General features: G+C 39.2%; 1 long non-coding RNA gene across 1 annotated transcript in view; it reads left to right on the top strand.

Moving 5' to 3' along the window:
• LOC149464936 (uncharacterized) overlaps positions 1–21,980 on the top strand; it is a 74,106-nt gene extending 52,126 nt beyond the window's left edge. Inside the window, exon 5 of the long non-coding RNA XR_016312269.1 lies at positions 21,744–21,980. This is a non-coding gene — a long non-coding RNA (uncharacterized LOC149464936). The remainder of the gene's footprint in view (positions 1–21,743) is intronic.
• Positions 21,981–23,361: the final 1,381 nt, after the last annotated feature.

Raw genomic sequence — 23,361 nt, 5'->3', positions numbered from 1 at the left:
CAAGACTTCTATTTGTCAATTCCCAGGAAAATTCAGGCTGTTTTGGATGCCAAAGGCAGTCCAACACCATATTAGGTAACAATTTTGTTCTTTTACCTTACTTGTTTCCGTAATTTTGTTTAACCCCTGTACTACAACATAATTGATGCTGATTTTTCCCCTATTATGGCTTGCTTAGCTATCACATACAAAAGAGATAAACAGAATTCACAGGTTCTTTTTTTTATGTTCTCCCACATGCACGTATTAAAAAAAAAATGATTTTATTCTTCTGAAACTGCACCCTGGAAATATAACCAAACTAGACCCGAGGGAATATAAGGGACACGATCCCCTTAAGCATTACAGTGCAGAAATAAAAATTAATAAAAGACCTATTGGAGAGAAACCTGTATCAGAGTGTATGTGTGTAGCACCCTCCTAGTTAGGTGCTAGGATTTGTATAGTTAGGATAAGTTGTGTTTCTCTGCTTAACAGAGAGGCTGTTAGGAAAATCTGGTTGGGTTCTCTGCTGTGATTGATTAGTTATGTCTGCTCATGATACTCTGCTCAGGAAGCTCCGAGAGCCTTCCAGAACATGGGTAGGGGCTAGACAGATGAACAGCATGAATATGGATACAGCCCTAGGCAATTGCAGGGGAGGGTAGCCCCATTGCATGCTGGAAGTGGTATTTATTTTCCGTGAGCACATGGGTTCAGCGTCTTTCCTGGGAAAGGATTGAACCAAGCTAGGCTGGAGGATGGCTTGCCTTGCCTGGCACTGGCTGCCATGTGGCCTCAGGGGAGTGACCTGAGGGCCTGTATTTATAGAAAGTGACAGTGATTCTACAGTAGGCTGACTTAAGGGAGCTGTCTGCCAAAGCTCTGTCTGGTATCACTGGAGAGAGAGTCGCTTGGAAGATTGGAAGGAGGCAACCATTCTGTCCATAGACTTGTGAGTACAGACACTGAGAGATCTTGGGGACTCTGTGTGCTTTGCTACCCCTCTGGTGCTTGATAGCCAGTCTGGGTCTGAGGAAAGGGAACACTGAAGAGCTTGTTCAATTGTTGCTTCTGCAAAGGACTTTGCTCAGCTGCGATACCTTTGGGCTGTTGTAGGTTGTCACGATTGGCTTGTACCTGAGAAGCTCAGCCCTGTAACTACTACTACTGCGAAAAGGGATTTTGCTCACTCCTAAACTACATGTCACTACAAAGTAAAGGGAAGTCTGCCATTTGCTTAAGTCAAGACTTCAAAAGTGCTCAACTAAGAGATCAGTTAGATGTCCTCAGTGTGAATAGTTCTAATTTTGGAGTTCCTACTGAATCCCCTATCCCTATCCCCAGTTTTACAATAAACTTCAAAAACAAACATCCCTTAGACTGGTTATTGAAGACAACGAGCAGAAGTGTGTGTATCTGGCTGAGGAAATACACTGTGCCTGGCTGCAGGGCGAAACGGGGAAACCTGGGCAAACATTCAAGCGGCCCTCACGAAGGTAGCGCTACATGTGTATAATCATAAATACACTTGAGTGTCACAGAAATGTCTTGATATAAATAAGAATGCAATTATATTGTGAGTGATTCCTCTACAATAGGTGTTTTATTCTATTTTTAACTCATTTTTTCTGCTTTTATATTTTTATTTTCATTCAGTAGTATTTCTTGCCAGATCATGGGCACAAATCTCGCTTCTTCTGACTTAGTCTACACATCACAGCCATTCACTGTGCATTCCATTCACTTATCTTCTTTGTCAGATAAATAATTGCTAATAAACATGCTCTCCTCTGAGAGCTTTTTACACCTCTTCAAGAATGAACACCAGAGAAGTAGCTGATTATTGACCACTGGGAGAAGGATCAGAATGATAGTTGATCAGGGAATATTATAGAAGAAAGAGTGGGCAGAATGGTGTCTGAACATGGACATGTGGGTGGTAGAAGAAGCAGAATCGCAACTGGTTGTAGACCAGAGAACAAGAAAGGATGCAAAATAGAAGCTGATTACAGTGAGAGGTTCAAGAATGAAATGAGTGGGTGGAAAAGAGGGGAGGCAGAGCATAAGAACACAGTTATTTACTAAAATGGAGAGTGCAAAATCTGGTGCAGATCTGCATAGAAACCGATCAGCTTCCAGGTTTTATTGGCAAAGCTTAACCGAACAAGCTGATGTTAGAAGCAGATTGGTTACCAAGCACAGATGCACCAGAAGCTGATTGATTTATATGCAGAAGTGAGCCTGATTTTGCACTATCCAGCTTTAGTAAATAAACCCCAAAGTGTGCATAGGGAAGAGGGGAGAGCTGGTAGAGAAGATATGAAAGACCACAGGCCTCCATGGGGGTGTTTTTTCCAAGGTTAAATTCTTAATTTTGGATAGAATCCATCCGAGCCCACAAGGGGGTGACTGGAACAAAAGTTTGCTCCAAAGTGAGCTCAGATGGCTTCATAGATTAAATGCCACTACTTTCCCGGGTTAAACGAATCCATATCTTTCAAACCTTTTTTGGAGGGATTTATGTCAGGAGGATGCAAGAGAGATTTGTGACCTTTTGTCTTGCCCTGACTCTAGTTTGTTCCTAAACAATTTTCTCTCTCTTTCCCCTCCCTCCTCCTTTGTTTTTTTTTTTGGTGTTGTGATAGGGCTGTTGCTGCACCTAAATTTGTTGATTATATTATTTTGGTGTTTCATTGTATATTATCATGCCTGTTAAAATTATTTTTGTCTAGTGTTAGTAATTGCAGTATCCATGTTTTCTTTCTTTGTATTTTATCCTTCCTCCCCCTTCTTTCCTTTTCCCTTCCTTTTTGTTTCCAGTGTCTTTTCTCTTCCCTTTTTCTTTCCCCTTTTTTGTTTGTATTTTGTCCTTTGTTTTTTTTTCCCGCTCCTGTGCCTCCCGGGCGCATTGGGGGCCACAACTCTCATTTCCTTAGGGTTAATGGCCTTTAGGACCTGTATTTGGGGTGGCACGGTTGTTCCATCACAGAGAAGCTTGGCTTGCAATCTCTCCTGCTGCTTCCTTTCCTGTGTCTATCTCTCATGCGTCGTTGTCAGCGTGACACATGACATCATCGTGCCGATGCCGGCAAGGTAGCGCCTCGTGGCCAGGGAGGGGTCGCTGTGGCCAGCCTAAGTGGTGATAGGCCTGCCCTGAGTCACTCTGGTTGTCTCACATGTTGATTGGAGCATTTTCAAGCCTTTCTGGGGGTATAAAAACACCATTTTGAGAGTCTTTATACTGCTTATGTAGCCATGGTGACACCTTGTCTCAGCAGACCTGGTATGTTTTACATATATATATTTTTGGACAATTTTTTAAAATTCTTTACTACATTAGTGGCTCTATATGCCCCCTCTTAGATATTATCACCTGCATCTGTTATAGGCATATAATGCCAGAAAGATCCTTTCTTTATGGGATTTGGATGCCAAATCATCATCCATTTACTCCAAGTGCTCCTTGGCACTTTTGCACCCCCAGTAAGTGCTCTCTTTTCCAATCCTCCTGGCTTTTTATTGACTTTTTGGTAGATACGTATTATCACAATTTATTCATACCTTATTGTTTACTTATACAGTATTATCTGTAATAATATTGGTGACCAGCCAACTTTTTTGTTCGCCCCTTGGAGACGACGGAGTGGCAATTGTTTCTCTTTTTTTCCACTTCTGTCGTGAGAAGATTATGGAATCACTGGCTACAGTCACTTAATTAATGGTTTTAACCCATTGGTGTTTTTTCTATACTCTCCGCTTCTGCGTGGGGCCATGTAAGTGTATAATTATGTCCTATTAGAATGTAATTATATTGTTTGTTATATCCATGTAAGACCTGAGATATATATTGATATGTTTATTGTAGGCAGCATGTTTTTTGAGCACTTCTGAAGAAGAAATTATGATTGGCCTCGAAACGCGTCAAGTGCAAATACACACGATTCATCTTTGCATATTCATTGTAAAATCAGGTCTGGTGATACCGCCATACTTTGTAATTATATGTCTTTTATAAGATTGTACAAATAAAATATGGTTTTCTTTTTAATTGTTATTTGCTAGAACACTTTTTGGTCTAATGTGTGCCTTAAACATCCCACTAACAAGAGGGATCAGAGAGTAGTAGTAGTAGTAGTAGTAGTAGTAACTCTTATTCTGAATAGCCTAAGGTTATTAGCGTTCAGTGTTGGGACCCTTACTTTTTGATATACACTATATTACCAAAAGTATTGGGACACCCCTCCAAATCATTGGATTCAGGTGTTCCAATCACCTCCATGGCCACAGGTGTATAAAGTGAAGCACCTAGGCATGCAGACTGCTTCTACAAACATTTATGAAAGAATGGGTCGCTCTCACGAGCTGTGTGAATTCAAGCGTGGTACCGTGATAGGTTGCCATCTGTGCAATAAGTCCATCAGTGAAATTTCCTTGCTACTAAATATTCCATGGTCAACTGTTAGTGGTATTGTAACAAAGTGAAAGCAACTGGGAATAGCAGCAACTCACCCATGAAGTGGTAGGCCACGTAAACTGGCAGAGCGGGGTCAGCACATGCTGAAGCGCACAGTGCGCAGAATTCGCCAACTGTCTGCAGAGTCAATAGCTAAAGACCTCTAAACTTCGTGTGGCCTTCAGATTAGCACAACAACAGTGCATAGAGAGCTTCATGGAATGGATTTCCATGGCCAAGCAGCTGCATTCAAGCCTTACATGCAATGCAAAGCATTGGATGCAGTGGTATAAAGCACACTGCCATTGGAGTCTAGAGCAGTGTAGACGTGTTCTCTGGAGTGATGAATCATGCTTCTCTGTCTGGCAATCCAATGGACGTGTCTGGGTTTGACAGTTGCCAGGAGAATGGTACTTGCCTGACTGCATTGTGTCAAGTGTAAAGTTTGGTGGAGGGGGGATTATGGCGTGGGGTTGTTTTTCAGGGGTTGGGCTTGGCCCCTTAGTTCCAGTGAAGCGAACTCTTAAGACATCAGCATACCAAGACTTTTTGGACAATTTCATGCTCCCAACTTTGTGGGAACAATTTGGTGATGGCCCCTTTCTGTTCCAACATGACTGCATGCCAGTGCACAAAGCAAGGTCCATAAAGACATGGATGAGTCCTGACCTCAACTCGATAGAACACCTTTGGGATGAATTAGAGCGGAGACTGCAAGCCAAACCTTTCCACCTGACATCAGTGCCTGACCTCACAAATGCACTTCTGGAAGAATGGTCAAACATTCCCATAGACACACTCCTAAACCTTGTGGACAGCCTTCCCAGAAGAGTTGAAGCTGTTATAGCTGCAAAGGGTAGGCCAACTCAATATTGAACCCTATGGACCAAGACTGGGATGCCATTAAAGTTCATGTTCATGTAAAGGCAGGCGTTTCAATACTTTTGGTAATATAGTGAATTTATAAATGATATAGGGTCTGGGATTAAAAGTACCATTTCAGTTTTTGCAGATGACACCCCGCTATGCAGTGGAATAACATCCTTACAGGATGTCTTCAAGTTACAAGCCAACCTCAATGCACTGTTTAATTGGGCAGCTACTGTATGTGCAAATGAGGTTTAGTGTTGATAAATGTAAAGTTATGCACTTGGGAACTAAGTATATGCAAGAATCATACAAACAAGGGCGTGTACAACTGGGGCAATAAATGGTGGAGACAGGGATTGGGTGTTCTGGTAGATAATAAGTTTAATAATGGCATACAATGCCAAGCTACGTTTTCCAAAGTGAGCAAAATCCTTTCTTGTATTAAGAGAGATATAGACTCCAGAAAGAAAGACATCATTTTACCTCCGCACAAATCATTAGTAATACCTCATCTGGAATATGCAGTTCAGTTTTGGGCAGCAATTCACAAAAAGGATATTGGAGAACTGGAGAAAATGCATTTCTGGGTAGGGGGTGTGCTTCACTATTGGCGGCTAGGGATGTCAATCACCGGTCTGCACTCGGCAATTGACTTGTAAAGCTGACAGGGGAGAGACCTATGTGTAAACAACACAGGTCTCTTTCCTGTCAGCATGCACATGCTGTTTTGTATCTCTCTGCGCAGCAGAGAGATACAAAACAACATGTCTCCCTAGTAAAACACAGCACACAGTAAAACACACAGAGCACACAGTTAACCCTTTGATCACCCTGGATGTAAACCCCTTCCTGCCCAGTGTTATTAGTACAGTGTCAGTGCTTTTTTTTTAGCACCGATCACTGTATTAGTGTCACTGGGGATGTCAGTGGCAGTTAGCCAGTTCACACCCAGTGTCAGAATACCTGCCGCAGTCTCGCTATAAGTCTCTGATCACTGCCATTACTAGTATAAAAACAAAAGTCCACTATATATATACCGCCATTTGTAGATGCTTTGACTTTCATGCAAACCAATGGAGGAAAAGAGAATTAATATCCAAATACTGAAAGGTTTTTTCACAGTAAGAGCTGTTAAAATGTGGAATAGACTCCCTCAATTGCTGGTTCTGGTCAGCTCAGTAGAGCTCAGTTTTAAAAAAGACCTGGGTTCTTTCTAAAATGAACATAATATAACTGGATACTAACTTTTATTGATAAAGTTGATCCAGGGAATATCCGATTGCCTCTCTGGGGATCAGGAGGGAATTTATTCCCCTGCAGGAGCAAATTGGATCATGCTTTGCTGTTTTTTTTTTGCCTTCCTCTGGATCAACTGTGGATACAGGATTGTGTATATAGGATTGTATAATATTTTTTTTCTTTTTTTTGGTTGAACTAGATGGACTTTTTTCAACAAGACTAACTATGTAACTATGTCACCACCTATGCCAAGATTATTATTATTATACAGTATTTATATAGCGCCAACAGTTCGCTCAGCACTGTACATTACAGTGGGAGACAATACATGAGACAGTACAATAACAATACAATGCAATACACGAGGGGCTCGAGGGCCCTGCTCCTTGGAGCTTACAATCTAGGAGGGAGGGGATAGTGGTACCGGAGGAATAGCTGTGGGGGATGGAGTGGTAGGAAGAGTGGAGGCAATTAGCTGAGGGTGGGGTAGGCTTCCCTGAAGAGGTGGGTTTTCAGGGTGCGCCTAAAGGAGAGGAGAGTAGGTGATAGTCTGATGGATTGGAGTAGGGAGTTCCAGAGGATGGGGGAAGCCCTAGAGAAGTCCTGGAGGCAGGCATGGGAGGAGGAGACCAGGGAACTAGAGAGAAGGAGGTCTTTTAAGTTTTATAAAGGTTAATGTAGGATTCATCAGACCAGATATGACCCTTGAAGTATATGGTGAACTTACATAATTTTTCCACAATGTAATTCTGTTTTTTGTGTATTCTGGTTTTCCTGTGGGAGAGTTTTAATATGCTTACTAGCTGCTTAAAGTGGTACTAAACCCTCATCAGTAAAATCAGTTTGTATATGCATTAAAGAATGTTTAAGGAATCTAAGGGGTTAATCCTCTGCATTCTGTAAAAACGTTGTCTTATCCTGACTTCTCTGATCCTTCCCTTCTTCCAGTGCCCCCTCTTATCTCCTGATAAGACATATTGTGTAGAGTCATTCTACACATGCTCAGTTTGGTGTGTATGGCTAGAGAGGTTTTTTTTTTTTCTTGGGAAAGTGCATGTGATTAGCACAGGGCCAATCAGCACTGTCCAGACAGAGGTCAGGGGTTCTGCATCCTCCTAGATCGAATGAAAACTTCTCATACAAGCTTTAACATATGCTCGGCTGGACACTGATAGAAGTCACAAGACTGCTCTAACTGCTGATGAGAAAAGTTATTTAGCAGTTTATATTTACTAAAATAATTGCACTTCCATGTTCTATATACTGTGGGAGACCAGACATAGTGAATGCAGGGTCCTGGGTTTAGTAACACTTTAATGAATTGTACATGTGACACTAATGTAGAGATTTGCTAAAACTGGAGCACTTACAATCAGGTGCAGCTGTGCATGGTAGCCAATCAGCTTCTAACTTCATCTTGTTTAATTAAGCTTTGACAATATAACCTGGATGCTGATTGGTTTCCCTGCAGAGCTGTGCCAGATTTTGCACTCTTTGGTTTTAGTAAATAACTCCCTAAGGGTCTATGTCTGAGAATCACGCAACAATGATTAAATTCCCCATTTTTTATTAGGTGAAACATAAGCATAAACCACAAAATTACTTTTATAGATGTTCTAGAATGTTGAACAGTGACCTATTACTGATGGTTCAATTTTACCAATATGAAGGAAAGTCACATGACATGCATGGATGGAAAGCTGAAATAGATTTTGATGTTCATTTGGATTTTGATTGCCACAATAGATTTTGATAGCTATAAGAAAAAAACATACTGACTTTTCTAATGTTATAATTACTGTATATGTCTACAAACTATGGCCAGTTTATACCATCCAAATATCAGATCTTAAAAGGTTTTGGCAACCTTTGGTCAGCTGTACAGTCTAAATATACAGAACTTTGTCAATGATTCCATGAATTTTGGTTGATGATAACTGTCTTGATTAAGTATCTTAATTTAAATTAAAGGATTTAAGGCAACATTTTTTGTAACTTTTAATTGGGAAATGATTTTGTTGCTGTTTTATTAATTATTGATCCTGATGCTGAGAATATAATGTCCCTAAATACGAATATACATGGTCCAATATAACAGGGGCCAGTGCTAATTGGATACTTTTGTTGTTTTCCATTTTTGTTATAGCCTAATTGAACTTTAATTTTAAATTAGCTAAATACATTCCAGGTGCATCAAAATACATGGGGTGCAAATTCTTAGTTAATTTTCTTTAGAATGCAACCACATTGGTGAGAAATCACAAGGAGAAAACCTGTCTCCTGCCAGCATGCCATAGAAAAGGTCCATTACTTTCTGTGTGGAAGCGATGGCCTCTGTCAAGTTTTTATTGCTGTCTGGTCCCCATTAGGGAGATTCACACTCTTATTTGACATGTTTACCTTTATCACCAAAATTGAGAGTAAAAGAAAAATTGAGAGTAAAAGAAAATCCCAAATTTTGGGTTGTCCCCAGAACAGTAATAAAGGGGAAAGCATCCAATAGGGACACTAGTTCTAGTGACCCTGGTGAAACAGGGATCCCCTCACTTTGGAGGGATTTCCTCTCACTTCCTGTTGTCTATGGGACAAGAAATTAAGGAAAATCTGCTCAATGGGACACAGATAGCAAAAGAAACCTGACAGGGGTTATAACCCACCCTTAATGTATCCAAATATGAAAACAAAACACTTTTGCCTTTAGTTCTACTTTACGTCAGAGTAAGAGTTCTCTAATCAGCAAAGCTTGTGCCCTTTGTTGTCTTAAGGACGGGTGTCAGACCTCTGCAGAGAGATCACACTGAGAGTGAAGGTCCTTCTCTACAGAATGCTGGTAGGGGACAGACCTCTCTACTTAGGCTGTAGTTTATTTTGGAAGAAAATGACCTGTGTGAAGCTACTCACCTTTTGTTTTAAAGGACCTAGAATCTTTTAAGCTGATTTAAACTTAAAGTTCAGTTGGACGTTAAACCTAAAAACCCATATTCATTGACACATTCTCTTCTCGTAGACTTTACTGATCCAAATAAAAAAACAGCCTCCAGTGAAAATGCAATACCAGTGCAGAGATAGAGCCTGTGTGTGCCTACCCTAGTTCTATCCTCACTTATTGTGAGTGTATTATTATTATTATACAGGATTTATATAGCGCAAATAGTTTGCTCAGCGCTTTACAATATAACGGGAGACAAGACAGCAACAATACAGTTCAATACAAGAGGGTTAGGAGGGCTCTACTCCTTGGAGCTTACAATCTAAGAGGGAGGGGCTAGTGGTACAAAAGGTAATAACTGTGAGGGATGGACTGGTTGGAGGAATAGAAGATTATTAGCTGAGGGCAGGATAGGCTTCCCTGAAGAGATAGGTTTTTAGAGATCACCTAAAAGTGAGCAGAGTAGGTGGTAGTCTGATAAATTAGGGTAGAGAGTTACAGAGGATGGGGAAGCTCTGGAGAAGTCCTGGAGACGAGCATGAGAGGAGGAGACAAGGGAGCTAGAGAGCAGGAGGTCGTGGGAGGAGCGGAGAGTATGGTTTGGGTGATATTTGGAGACAAGATTGGTGATGTAATTTGGGGCAGAGTTATAAATGGCTTTATACGTTATTGTTAATGTTTTGAATTTTATCCGTTGGGCAACGGGAAGCCATTGGAGGGATTGGCAGAGAGGGGTGGCATATAAGGAGGGGCGGCAGATATGGAACGGTTAGTAAGGTGGGTGAGACTGTTTTGCAGATTAGTTTATTTAAAGCATGTATTCTGTAGTGACATAATAAACAGTTATCAGGATACACACCCTTCACTTAGCTACAATCCAATTTGTAAAATGTATTATGTTATATCTGAAGTTTAGGTATGAATAGTTTTGCATAGTTACATTGGTCCAATTTAGACCAATTTAGTGTAAGTATGCACTAAAGTATGTACCATACCTGGTCAATACCTGTGAAAACTGGAAATTACTGAAGTAGGCATTGTTACTAAAGTTATGAGCGTTAGCTTTCATTTTTTAGGTTCCATTCAAAGAACACTTTGCTTTTTCTCAAAGAATGCTAAATATTCTCTGATTGGAGGAAATGTAGATCATAATATCATTGCCCAGTCTCTCCACCCCATCCAATACTAGAATGTTTTCCACTTAAAGAAAAAAGCAAAATGTACTCTGAATGGTGCCTGTAATGGGATCCCCCTGTGTTCACTAAGCCACAGCTACACCATTTGGAAACTGGTAATGCCTAAACTTCAACTTTTAATCAAGTTAGTAAATAGCACTGGCAATATGGATCATGAAAATACTAGAAAATTAGCCTTGTAACGTAGTGGCCATTTGCTTACCATTGACAGATGCGGCCGCCTTAACGCAATTTTAGCTCGCAGCTTCTCCAGCTCGCAGGTTCTCCAGAAAACCCAGCTAATGTAGGAAGCCCCTTTCCAATTACTATCAGACTTCTTCAATTCCAGAGGGGTGGTCATGTGTCAATGGACTTAGTGGACCTTCAGCTGATTTCCTGTGTTATCAGAGCTGCCCTGGACTTCACTGTTCATGGGGATAATCAAACGTAGCTTTGTTCTGAACTGTTTTACTAAATGATGATTCTCGGCTTGCTTCTCTGTTGTTATAGAGACATATAGAGACTTTCTATGCAACCATGTTACCCTGAATGTGCAGCTTTCATAATCAGACTCTACAGTGTATGCATGTTCTTTGCCATCCTGAACTTGTTTTTCATTATTCTTCACTATATGCATATTTTGTGAAAATCTTAACCTGTTCTGAATTATTTCTTCTTACCTTGCACCTATTTAGTAAACTTCACGTTACAGTCTGATCATTTAGCCGAGTATCCATTAAATGTTAAACTTGGCATCATGAGTATAACTGGCCATGTCAGACACTGGTGATGGGAGTGATGCTACAGCAGCTCCCAGTAATACTTTTACAGAGTGAGGCAGGCCTTAAAGGGAAAGCAAGAAGGTTAACCTGCTCTATGATACTTTTCTAAGTGAAAGATGAACCCAAACAGGACATGAATCTCATTGGCAGCCGTCAATGATCTCCTTATAGAAAAGATCAGGATTGCAGGATGAAAGTAGAGATGTGGGGGCTGAACCTTGGCCAGAAGGGTGTAATAATAGGATGTACCTCCAGGAGATGGAGGCCACAGTCAGCTGTGTCCTGTAGTGTAGGGTGAACCCTCTTGGAGTGGGTTAAATCCATAAAATGTGAAATGAGAAGAATTTGAAAATTCAATCTATATATTGTATGTTGCTACAAAACTCTGATAGCAGCCCTGTAGGTAAGCAGTGAGTTCCTACATTCTTATAATTTTATTTAATTCTCCAACCCATTCTCTGCCATGAGGGACAGTGGTTGATCTCCAATGCCAGGGCTCTGGACACAGAAAGGAGGAAATTAAAGAAACCCTTTATTGAAAAAACAAGAGAGCCAGAGAATATGGACAGAAAACCTATTTCAGGTTTTTTATGCCATACCAGTGATTCATTTACACAGACTAAACAGTTCAACCTGAAATGCAATGGCAATTCCACCAAATATGAAACATTGTGCCCACCCCCTCCCTGCATCTCTTGCATTAATTGTAAACTGAGGAAAAGCTTTTATGTAGTATGGAGGGGCACCTGTATCACCTAGGCAATTCTTTATAGTCTAATTTTTGAGCCTAGCTTACAATACTCAGATTTTTTTTGCCACATCTGAGTAAAAAGTGCACCAGTACAAGCTGAATCTCAAACTCATAAGATCAAGTAAGATCAACCAGAGAGATTTAGTTCCTTGGACATCATCTGCAGAAAAGGAGTACTGTCCTATCCTGAGAAAAAGAAGGCCATACATGAATGAAGGCCCACCTCAACTGTCACTGAAGTCAAACATTTTTGGAGCTGGCAGGATATTCTAGTTGTTTCACCAAGCACTATGCCCATTACTCTGCCCTGATCCAAAAGATTCCAGAATTAATTTCCTGAAACAGCAACTGAATTCAGCTCTTGTGATGGCCTTTGCTGTCATCTCCCTTCCATGACAACTAAGAACTTATGCCAGTGCTCAGGGCCTAGGGGTCATACTATCATCAGTACAAAGTGGTGGTATCAAAAATTTTCAAGACTAGTTTTGTAATATGCCAACAGATGGCAGCACAAGGCTGCACGTACAGTCACAGGAAGTACCAACCTTCAGATGTCAGTGTGCCAAAAGACATCATCCTGTGTACATCGGGAGCTGTGCGACTGGTGCTATTATGACCAGGTGGATTATCAAGTCTGCTAATTCATCATGGACAGCAAATTAGAACAAAGATCAAATGTGAAATTCTATGTGAAACTGGGCAAATTAGTGGATCTCTGCAATGTTGTCCAACAAGCAACCTTGAGCTGGATTTTCATCTTCGGGAAGAGGGCATTTTCAGGGGTTGAGCTTGTTAAAGGTCTTCCTCATCTCTCGTCATCTTCCAGGGATGTTCTTCTGCTCTTGAAGTGTGTGCCACTCAAAAGACCTCAAATGACTCATTGTAGCATTGCCGTAAACTTGCCAAATCATGTCAAATGTCTCTAGCAGATTTGTCCAGTTTTACATAGAATTTCACATTTGCTCTTTGTTCTAACTTGCCATCCATGATGAAATAGGAGACATGGTAATGCACGTGGTCAGAATAGTACCAGTTGCACAGCTTCTGATGTATGAGGTGGTATCAAAAATTTTTAGACTAGTTTTGTAACACGCCAATAGATGGCAGCACAAGGCTGAATGCAAAGTCACAGGGAGCATGACCTTCATAAGTCAGTGAGCCAAAAGACATCGTCCTGTGTACATCAAGAGCTATGCAACTGGTGCTCTTGACTGTGTATGTTACCACTTCTGCTATTTCAACATGGACAGCAAGTTAGTGTGGCTGTGTATCTTCTTAAGAGACCTAATATTAAAATGTTTTCTCCCAATGATACAGTCACTTTTTAAAGATTTGTATATTGTGACCATATCCCATCTTAAATGTTTCCTTTCCAGGGAGAATAAGTTTAAAGTTTGTAGTTGTTTCTCATAACTGGGGTCCTCCAGCTCCTTATTAGCTTTGTTGCCATTCTCTGGACTCTGTCCAGTTCAAGGTTATCCTTCCTGAGCATCAGTGACCAAAACTGGACTGCATACTGAAGATGGGCCAAATCAATATTTTGTAAAGTGGTATAATTATAGTTTTATCTCTTGAGTGTAGACCCTTTTTATGCATGATAACAGCCTGCTAGCCTTGCTAGCAGCAGTTTGGCTTTGTGTGCTATTGCGGAGTCTGTCATCTACTAGGATCCCCAGATCTTTTTCCATCCTTGATCCCCCCAGAGATTATCCCCCTAGCAAATAACTTGCATTCATATTTTTAGCTCTCAAGTGCAATACTGTACATTTTTCAATAATAAACCTCATATAGCATGTAGCTGGCCACCTCACTATTCTGACTGGGTCTACTGGTAAAGTTGTTAGAGTTTCAACCTTTATATTTAACCCCAATATTGTTTAGAAACAAGTTAAACAAAATTGCGCTCAGGACAGAACTCTGGGTATACCCCTCACAAATTCAGAAAATATCACCACACTTTGGATGCTCTCCTGCACCCAGTTTTCTATCCAGGTTCATACAATAGAAACAGTGTCAAAATACCTTAATTTGTAAATGTAGCATTTGTGGAGTACTGTATGAAATGCCTTAGTGAAATCTAGATATGCTATATCCACAGGCCTTCCTCTATCCAAATTACAGCTTACCTCCCCATAGGATATAAAAAGGTTGGTTTGACAAAAACGCTCTTTCATAAATCCATGTTTTTACTACTAATGATTTTATTCACCAGTAAATTCCCACACATTGTCCCTTATCATTCCTTACAATAGCTAACATACTATTGATGTAAGTCTGACTGGTCTGTAGTTTCCAGATAAATATCTTTCCACTTGAATATTGGTATCACGTTTGCTTCTTGCCATTTGTGTCAGTAAGCTGTCCTAAAAATTAGAAATAGTAGTCTGGCTATGACATGGCTAAATTCTTTGAGAACTCTCAGGTTTAAGCTATCCTGTCCTGGTGATTTATTGACAAAGTTTTTCTAACCTATCTGGAACATGGCTTTCTGTCACCTACAATAGGACTTTTAATATAATGTTATTTGCAATAATGTCTTGTTTATTGACTTGTTATAGAGTCTTATAGAGATTATGATATGCATCCACATGTTTCTTTAATTGGGTCATAGAGACATTGTTGTAAAGAGTTTGTGCACTTTTCATCATCAATTTCTATGTACTTTGCTATGTTGGACCTGCTTTTCATTATTCTGCAGTGTGGTATTCTGCTATCTTGAACCTGTTCAGAATTATTGCTTCTAGCTTTGCATCTGTTTAGTAATGTGCAAGTTTAACAATTAAAGGTCTCACTAATTACATAAGAAATCCAGAAAAATAAATTATGGTTAAATGTGATCATGTTAAAATGATGTTGTCATCATGTTATGTGAAAATGTTACTAATGCTGCTTACAAAACACATATACCTAATATGTATTATATTTACAGTCAGTTATTTTGTTAGGGTGACTTCACATTGTTCTGCTGCATTTTGGTCGCAGTGCAATGTACTTCATGTGGGTCAGCTGCGCTTTCCCATAGACCTCTATTATGTCCTGTGGTTTTGGTGCATTTTCTGACAGTACACCAAAAGTCCTGCATGTAAGACTTTAGGTAAACGCTCTGAAAATGCATCAAAACAGTGGGACATAATAGAAGTTTATGGCAAAGCACAGCTAACCAGCACAAAAACCGTGGGTACACTGTGCTGCACCTGCACTGTGGACAAAGTGCAGCGGGCAGTGCAAAAGAACCTTTAGGGTCTTCCTATTGAGGTGTCCACCACCACTTTCCCAGTGTAAAGTATAAGTCACACAATATTGAATACTTTGCTGAGAGCACTTCTATTATTATGAATGTAGAATGTGTGTCTTTATGTGGTTCCTATCTGTGTTTAGTTTGTCTTGTGGAAGGATAATCCTGCCATTCCTGAACCTTTTCTGGAAAGGCCAGCAACTGTAACTCCAATTACTGACTATTATTACTGTGGTTTGTTTTTTTGTGAAACTGACACCATCCCAGGGAGAACACACAAATATCAAGGTCATGATACACCTGTTCCATTACAAAGCCTATGAACTGCTTGGGCCAGGATTCTGACCATTCTAGCCATAACAACTATGAGGCTGCATATTTAGCACCTGATTATGTGTACATCAATTATTTTTAACATGTTGTATATGTACTGTACTGGGAAGAGTTCAGATGTTAAACTATTTGATGTGGGAATGTTTATGTAAGGCAATGCATTGGAATGCAACATAGCTGAGCTCATCAATGTCTTGGAATGAAGTCATAAGATGGAGATGATTCTCCAGAAGCAGCAACAAGGTAAAAGACAATTATAGTACAGTAGGAAGGAAGGTGACAGTATGACAGTAACAGGAAGAATTGATCCACCATTGTTTGAGTTCCACATATTTATAAAACATGGAATGACAATATCCACATTTGGAAAGCAACTTAATCCAGAATGTCATCTCATTTAAACAAATGTGTATGCCATCATGTGCTGCAGTATGGGGGCCCAAAAAGACAGGGGATTATGGGAAAGAATGGAGGAGGGGGTTGTCAAATTGTGAGAATGAAATAAAGCACGTCATTCCACTGTTGATCTCCTGGGCTCATCTGCAGAAGGAGTAAACTCCTGTAGAGATGTGTAAAGTATACTATATGTAAACCAAACAACTAAACTCTCATTTAAGCTTTTACATGTTAATGTCATTTCAAATGTATTATTTTATATTGTTTTATATTAAATTGTGCTGATGCTTCTTGTTATAATATGACAACATGCTGTCTCTCAGTTGTGCTGATGGGTTTTCACCCTTTCACTCACCCTGTCAATGGGGACTGCAAGCAACCATGCCAATTAACATTCTAAAGACATTTTCTCCTCTTCACACCAGCAAGTAGTTCCCTGTGAGCTATGATGTTCACCAGTGCTGGACTGCATGCATGTAGACAAGAAATGGATGCAAAAAGGCTGCAAAAGATTAGCAGTGCAGACATGGAAAGGAAGGAAAGAATGTGAAAATTTTATTTTTTAGCTTTCCAATATTTTTTATTAAAATTTTTCAAATTACGAATAATGCAATAGACAAGTGTCGTGTTATAAAAGAAGGTGTCAAACATCAACAAAAAACTCCTGGTGGAATAAACAACAAACATACCTTAGGGAACCAGAAAATCTGTGCAATAATAATTGGATGGCTCATATATAAAATTCCCAGCATTAAGTCCACAATGTACAGGGGGAGCAGTAGTAGGAAACACATGGATCATACAGAACATGACAAATATAGTAGAACAAAAAAAAAATGAACTCGACTAGCACCAGAAAATTGAACAATAAAAGAGACAGCTGAAAGTGAGAAATAGAAAAATTTTATTTTTTAAAAGGAAAAAACACAATTTTGTCTTTCATTTAGGGTTTATATGTACTTTAACAGTCTGTGTGTTTATTATGGATTTTGGTGAATTGTATGCCGTTGTAGAAAATCAGCTATCTAGGTTTTGGGATGAACTTCAGGTGAATGTCCAAACTTTTGAACACTCAGCCCCTTGGCGGGAGCCAAGCATCATACATAGTAGTGGTATTTTTGCTACTTCTTCATATGGCAATGGCCTCTAAGGAAGCAGTAGGTGCTGATACCCCCTGCACACATAACAACTGCTACTGTTGCCGGTACATTACTTACATGGCTGACAATCTACAGCAACACAAAAGAAACGGGGCAGGAAATGACAATTACATCACTACCCAGATATGGTCACTGGCCATATTTTAGCATTGATGTCACTACTATCCCCACCCCTTCTGTTATATAGCTGAGGACATGTCAAGGAACTGTCATTTGGCGAGCAGTGCAGTTGGGATTGGATGTGTGCCTGGGTCCATTGGGTTTTTAATTGTGGCATGTCAGTGGGCAGCAGACATCGTGAATGAAGATGGATTTATAACAGGAGGCAATTTTTGGGGATTTTTAATTTTTAAATAAAGGATTTGTCAAATGTTTTAGTGTCTTTAGTTGTAGGTTTATTCTTTTGGTGAATGACTAGGAGTACTATGTACCCCATGCTCATTCATGTAAGAGTGGGGCCAGAATCTGGGTGCCCCCTTTTTTTTAAAGGGGGCTACTAAATTCTGATAAGCACCCTGCCATTAAATCCCTGCCATTAGATCCCCTACAATCACAGTCCAGGATTATGGGGTGTATGCTCTTGTCCTCTTGTTAACATGGGGACAAGGTGCTTTGCAAGGGAGCACACCCATGATGAGGGTATGTGGCCTGGTATGGTTCAGGAGGGGGGATCCAGAATGCTCACTCCCATTTTCCTTGTCAGCCAGGCTGCATGCTTGGATTAAGGGTATAGTGGGGATTTTTAGGAGGATTTCACGCTTTGTTTTTGTTTGTTCATGTGAAAATCCTCCTTAGGAGTCTGTATGCCATTTTTTTAAAAGAAGCCAGAGGGAAAATGGAATTTGCCAGCAGTTTAAAATTATTATTCCTTTGTAAATGTCAGCTAAACCAAATTTAAAAAAAAAAAATTTTGCACTGGTGCATCTTCCCCAGGACACTGTCAATCCCATGCTGTTTTCTTGACAACCCTTTGCCTATTACCCTAGAAAATTTGCATTTTTGGTTTGATAGATTTGGCCTCCATTGATTTCAATAGGGTTGTGTTCGACATCTGAACTTTTTTAAATCCACTAAACCCTGCTTGAAGTGAACCCAGGGCAGTTCAGTTCATTCCCACTCATGGGTTAGTTGTCTTTATTAGTGGTAGAAGCCTATTAAAACACATACAAATGTGTCGGACCAAGAAGTGTTTTGATCACTGAAATACAGACTTTGTTTATCAGAATACCTGAATGAAAAAGTGTATTTGTCTACCACATTAATTTCCCCCCAGACATTCATGCAATATGAGGAGTAAATAAAGATTTTTTTTTTTTAATTCTTTATTTATGCATGTTTTAGAGTACAGAACAAAATGCAATACATAACAATGCATGAAGTTTGGGTACACAACTTTGTGACCACTATTAAAGTGACACTAAACTCTGGTATAAAATGTTATCACAGAAATGTATTCGTACAAAAAATATGAAAAAAAAAATCATATATCCTATTACAATTCATTTACAATTACTGTTAAAAATACACCTGCCAGCCAGAAAAAAAAAATCTGCACACAGGTATATACAACTCAATAGCATACAATCCACCTGCTGTATATGTTTGCGCCTGTTAATGATCAATTGTGATTGATTACTTTACAAATATGGAACATACATAAACAATCATAACTTTACATAAGATTAGCGGGATATCTACAAGTTTTGTGGGTAATAAATCACTTCTTTTGGAGTAAGGGAGACAAAATTATTCTATAACAACAAAAAGGAGACATAAATGCAAAGACAACTTATACAACCACTTAGTAATTTATCTTATTAAGATAATGCATAAAATCATAAGTTAGTGTTACTCATGGTGTTCACATATAGAAGTTTGCATACTGGTAAATACCACAATGTCTAGTTCTTATTGTAGGTGAGAGCAAGGGACATCTGGGAGGAAGCCAAAAGCCTGGAGTAAGGACATGTTCAATACAATGAAGGTCCTGTTATTATCCCAAAAAAGGGGGAGGAAAAAAAAGGGAAGGGAGGGGGGAGGAAAAAAGGGAAAGGGGGAAACCAAGGGTAAAGGGAAAAAAAGAAGGGGAGGGAGGGAAGAAAGGGGGGGGGGGCGCAAAGGTAGCCAAATTTGCTATATACATGCTATAATCCACTGCCCCACCAACCCTGTAGACAAGAAACGTCTCACTCTCAAGAAAACTCATAGACAGATTGTTTCAGTGGGGATCCAAAATCAATATTATTATAACATACCCTGAATATCCACCCATAAATGATATGCTTTATAAGACTCTGCTACTAGGTCAAATATATACAGTCAGGGAAATGAAGGGGAAAAATTCATAGAATTAACTCTTTTCCATCAATGGGGTATCATCATTTAACAGCCCCAAAAGATACTTTCCTCCAATTAAAGCCAGTATATGATGTAGTGTACCAGGCCAGCAACCATATGATCCAGCTGTAATAACCCAGAAGAAGAAGAATGCAAGAAAATAAACACCATATACAATATTTCCCTGTCTGAATCATAAAAAAAATATCCAAGATGAATGAACAAAGACAATAGCAGTAAGGGTGATGCAACTAGGGTTATACAATAGTGACATGCAATCTACTGTACCCATAGTCACAATGCAGCCAAAATCATTCAGGCAGTAAAGTGAATCTAAACACTAGACCTCCTAGTTCCAAGCTCAAAAACAGTGTAACTTCTGATACAGTAAGATTTATTACCAGATTTTCCAACCAACACATACAAGTCCTTTATACAAAAATATTGGTACTTCTTAGATGGTGAACAGATACTATCCAAATATGTGAAACAGAATCCAGTATAGATGGGCTACATCAATACATGAATACATCCATGTCTGTAGGTAGCATTAGATATCTTCTCCAATAGTAACAATGTGTTCCATGCGACCAGAGCAGTGTTTTCTGAACCAACTGACCCATCAGTCAAAGGAATCTATCATGATCCCAGATTAAAGTATGATTATAAGTAGAGATTAGAAAAGTATTCATGTACCATCACTACTCCAAAGTTTATCCAAAAGATGGATATTTGAAACAAGTAATAAAAATCAGAGTGGTATAGGCAAAATTTGTAGCTATACAAAACCCCAAGAAAATTGGGGCTCAGCACTGTAAAATTGTCACTATAAATTATATGAGCAACACCTTAGATAAATATAAAAAAATCCAATAACATATACAGTTTAATAATATTCGAGTGCTATAATCAAGTCCAAAATTAACACTGTGCAAAATGTACAGATCAGTGATCCTGCTTTATGCCACTCCAAGTGCATTACCAGTAGTGCAACATATTATTATTATACAGGATTTATATAACGAGAACAGTTTGCTCAGCACTTTACAATATAAAGGAAGACAATACAGCAACTATACCATTCAATACAAGAGGGATAGGAGGGCAATCTAATAGGGAGGGGGTGGTGGAACAAAAGTCAATAACTGTGGGGGTTGAACTGATTGGAGAAATAGAAGACTTGGATATTAGCTGAAGGCAGGATAGGCTTCCCTAAAGAGATACGTTTTCAGGGATCGCCTAAAATTGGATAGAATATTCAATAACCAGACAGATTGGGGTAGGGAGTTCCAGAGGATGGGAGAGGCTCTGGAGATGTCCTGGAGACAAACTTGAGAGGAGGAGACAAGGGAGCTAGAGAGCAGGAGGTCATGGGAGGAGCGGACTCATTCATATGATATCTTCCACATTGGTACCTCCACACCCTCCAAAACAGTGGACCCCAACTTTACACCACACTCACCAAAAAGGGGTTGACACCTTGTATTAGAAAATGAGTCAAATAGTGGTTGTGAGCTCCAAGTGTCAATGTTTCCAATGTTCCAGTCACCAAATCACAGAATTATTCAGCCCCACCCTCTCAAAGTTGGGCCAGATAAATGTGGCAATTATATAAAGACAAATAAGAAGAGCCTCATGATGAAATGCTGTTTTATTATTAAAATATTACATAATTTAAAATCCAGTGTACCCCAAATTTCTATGAAAACTAATTCAGGAGTGTTCCTGAACATCCAGTGTGCAACTCCGAAGCACAATAAGCATGCTCTTTGACAGTAAACATGCTGGTTTTATTAAATTAGTAAGGTATTGAAAAAAACTGCATGCTCTACCAAAAATAAAGTTTGTTTCAACCTAAAACTGAAAATAATTGGGTTTTCACTATACCCAAATACTATGTGCAGTATGCTTCTTTAATAGCGTGATGAACAAGACTATATAGTAAATTCACAGCAAAAAATACAATGAAAACAAAAACAACTACTTTATTTGTGATTTATAGTTGTTTATTTATTTATTTTTATTGTGCTGTTTATCACACTGTTAGTTTGAAGTGTACTGCAGACTGGTTTTATTCCCCTCTTTTTTTCCATATTTGTAGATGATGATGGATGATCAACATAATGGACAAATGTGAAAAGCTGCAGGAACTAAAAGGTCGCTATGAGGTGCACTGTAGTAGTGGGAGTCGATTTGTTACTGCTACCCCTCTCTCTATCAGGAATATTTCCTCTCCTTTCCTATCCTTGTGAGACCAAGACAAGAAATGAGGGGAAAATGAATGACTTGAACAGGATAATATGGACAATAAATAATAAAGTAAAAATTCGACAAAGGTTTTAACTTTTTCCCAGTCTAGGTTTTTTTTGTTGTTTTCTGTGTCCCTATTAGAGAGATTTCTCATTGCTTTTTATTCCTGCTACAACCTGTCACTGATACAGTAGGGGAGCGGAAATTTTACAAACTTTACTGAGGTTCTAACCCTTAGCCATGCCAGTCAAAACACAATTAAAGTTTTTGCTGGAGTTGGCTGGAGTTTTAAACTTTAATTTGTCCAAGATGTTTTTGGTAACTGCTGTTGGTACAGTACAGGGAGAAAAAGATCAAAAGTTTGGATGAGGAGCTGGAGGGGCTATTCTTCCTTTTTATTTATTTTTTTATTACACATAATCACTGCACTACTGATAACAAAAACTATAGACTAAAAGCTATTTAAAATTTTTTTTTTTAAATTTCTAAGGGCAGTTCAAATGACTTAGGGATTTAATTCAATCATCTCTAATGCTTAGCAATATGCTAAGTCTGTTCAGAAATAAATTAAATGTGCCATCTTGTATAGTGGATTAGTTGGGTCTGGAAGTTCCTCTCTGCTGTTCAATTGATTCTCCAAACATTGAGATTATACTGAATGCGCTATCCCTTTAAAGATCATACATTCCTATTTCAAAGAACAAAAAAGCTTCTCAGTAAATGTACACAAGAGATAATCTTCAGTTACTTTCTCTATCTATGCCTGTGTGTGCAAACATTGCTGGTGCTACTGTCTGGAAATGTTTTGGCAACATCAACACTATTAATTGCATCTTGAACTATATTGATATAAGCAGTTTCAATTTTCAAGTTATGTGTAAAGAAATCTACATTAGGGAAATGAGTAGAGTCATTAACTCTGTCCTGCTAAACTGCCCAAAGCATTGGATAATTGTCATCCAATATCTGTAGATATGTGTTTTGTAGATGATGTGGCTACTGAGCATCGGCTTTGTAAAAAAATAAAATATACTGTATTTGTAGCATATATAACAAAATAATAATAATTCCTGTGATATACAATATTGTATATTAATCTGCAATAATATTTAAAGCAGAACTTTTTTCTCAACCTTTCACACCCACACATAAAATATGCACTATATTGCCAAAAGTATTGGGACACCTCCGTTTATGCACACATGAACTTTAATGGCATCCCAGGCTTAGTCCGTAGGGTTCAATATTGAGTTGTCCCACCCTTTGCAGCTATAACAGCTTCAACTCATCTGTGAAGGCTGTCCACAAGGTTTAGGAGTGTGTCTATGGAAATGTTTGACCATTCTTCCAGGAGCGCATTTGTGAGGTCAGGCACTGATGTCGGACAAGAAGGCCTGGCTTGCAGTCTCCACTCTAATTCATCCGAAAGGTGTTCTATCGAGTTGAGGACAGGACTCTGTGCAGGCCAG

The sequence above is a fragment of the Staurois parvus genome, unplaced genomic scaffold (assembly GCF_062004578.1).
Source record: "Staurois parvus isolate SC_StPar_1 unplaced genomic scaffold, SC_StPar_1.0 ptg000145l, whole genome shotgun sequence".
Lineage (NCBI taxonomy): Eukaryota > Metazoa > Chordata > Amphibia > Anura > Ranidae > Staurois > Staurois parvus.
This window is presented reverse-complemented; position numbering and strand designations above follow the sequence as displayed.